Source organism: Myotis lucifugus, unplaced genomic scaffold (genome assembly GCF_000147115.1).
Source record: "Myotis lucifugus unplaced genomic scaffold, Myoluc2.0 scaffold_24, whole genome shotgun sequence".
NCBI lineage: Eukaryota > Metazoa > Chordata > Mammalia > Chiroptera > Vespertilionidae > Myotis > Myotis lucifugus.
In genome coordinates, this window is record NW_005871072.1 from 4,000,795 (window position 1) to 4,003,311 (window position 2,517).

Here is a 2,517-nt window from a genome sequence, read left to right on the forward strand (position 1 = left end):
AGTCAGTTGATATATAATTATTGTAGTCTGTGGCTTGGTTTGCATACATTAAAGTTGATAAACATACATTTGTAAGCATAAGAGATTAGTATAAAGCTTCTAATTTCAGGAGTTTATGTTAAATAAATTTAATTTTAATAACAATGTATTACATTTATACAGTGCCTATAGTTCAAAAAGTTTTTCTTTATATTAACAAATATCATTCTCACACTCCTGTAAAGTTGTCATGACAACATGTATAATTTCTATTCATTGGCAGATTAGCATGTGGGCATGCTCTTAAACTGGATCTTTTAATTTTTTGTTCAGTTTCTATGTTTTGGGGGTGTTTTTGTGTGTGTGCTGGTAAAAATGTCACTTGTAGAGAATATATAAGACTGGATAAGACTATCTATGAGATAAAGATTATATACAATCCTCCTGATCTCAAAAGAATGGAGCAAATGAATTCCTGAAACTTTCTCCCTCCAACTCCAGTCCTCCAAGCAGAGTGGAAGGGAGACCAAGTATATTTTAAATAAGATGATGGTTACTTCAAAATTCAGTTTCAACACCAAAAAAGGTTTAGTTGTTTTATTTTGAGATGATGTTAATTTATTTGATGCCTATATCCATTTAAATTCACCACAAAAACAGTTAAAATAATTAAAGTCAATAATACACTCAAGGGTAAACATTTGTCAGTCACTGTATTTTATACTTATGAATATGAGTTATTACTTATTTAATATCAGAGGCATGAGATAGAATTTCCATGAATTATATATAGCTACTGAAACTCTAAAAATTCTAATCATTCTTGTTATTTGTCAACCACAAGCATGAAATGGAAGTCAGATTAAAAAAAAAAATACCAAGAGCTTTGGAGAACACTCCTCTAAAACAGAAGTTAAACATCTATCCAAATCTAAATCTTTAAATAATTTGTCAATTGTATATTTAATTTTACTTTTAAAAATTAATCTCCTGTGCCAATTAAATATTTAAATGATTTAAATTGCACAAATGACTGTCTCAACATTCCACTAATATTGAAAATTGCACATGATAATTATCTCCTATTGTCTATTTGCTTACTAACTCTCAATATTTGAATTCTGATTGATATTAAACATGCATCCTATTATAATTTACTAGATCTTGTCAATAACAATGACTCATGATAGTCCAGAAAATACTGCCCATAGAAAATACTGTACATAGTCTTGTTTATTTCAAGGACATTTCTGTAATACAGAACAAAATTAAATTGAGAAGACCAGCCAAATTTTAAAGAAAATACTACTTAGTTTTGTGAACTGCATTCTTGAGTGGTGTAAGTGAAATGGCTACCGAGGGTGAAGCAAATACAATAAATGGGGAAGGTTGTCTTAGTCTTTAGACTTAGTCTTAGTCTTTACCAAATGTTTTCTTTCATCATTAAATACTGACCTAATCTAAGAGTAAAGTTAATGAAATCTGGTGAAATCTAACACACTTTACCAAAATGGCTTTAATGTTTCACTCAGCCTGACAAAACTTTAGACAGGCTGCTTTCTAAAACTTGACCCCTTTTCTTAAAGTATTTACTTTAGAAAACTTGTAATTGTCAATCCTTTTTCTGCCCCTTAGATGTGTAAATTTTTGTAAAACAAAACAAAAACACTCTTGTTAGTGTTGTAACTCAGGACTGTATTTTTCAAGCACCTGGGAGGCATCTTTGTGAAATATAAATTTCCGGGAAGGTAGCATCCCCATTTCCCAGTGTCTGTGGGAGGACAGCAGGCTCGCTTCTTGGGAGCATCTTAATCCATTTTGTAAAATTACCTTCTGTCATGAAGGTAGAAGAAAGTTTATTTTTCTTTTTGGCTAAAGCCCATTAGCAAACACAGGGGGCCTATGACCCTCCCTCCCTCCCCTAGTTCTTAAAAGCTCTCCTACCTTTTGCTTTAGCGGGGGACTAAAGCAAAAGTTTAGACTCAGTTCTGACCTTTCTCTCCTGTTGCACTAGGCTTGAATAAACTCTTCCTTGTCTGTTTAATTTTATCCAATTCAGTTTTTATTTGACATACACTAAGACAAAACGTATAAACATCAGAAAATCCAGAGGAAAAGCTCTCTTTAAGTTACAACATGTAGCATTAAAATTAGGTATAATAAAGCATTTTCATCTCATGGTGAAGACTGAGCACATTTTAAGCATATATATTTGCCTTTCTATTTAACTGAAAATTGCAATAAATGAAACGTTAAGATAACAGAAACAAAGAAACTACTACCAATGTAGGGAAGATAGTTACTGGGTCACAAGGGGGGTGCTAGTAAACAAGTTGTGAGAAAATTCATCAAATTTCATGAAGAGTGTAGATGGGAGAGGAATGTGGAAAATTCTAATGCTGAAATTCCTAGAAAATACTTTGAGCATGAATGCTGAAATGGTAGTGAATGCCTCAAGTAGAACACTGTTAGGCTCTGGGCTTCTATCAGAAATGCCTACAGAGAACTGAGCCCAGGAATTAGCATGTCTCCTAAGAG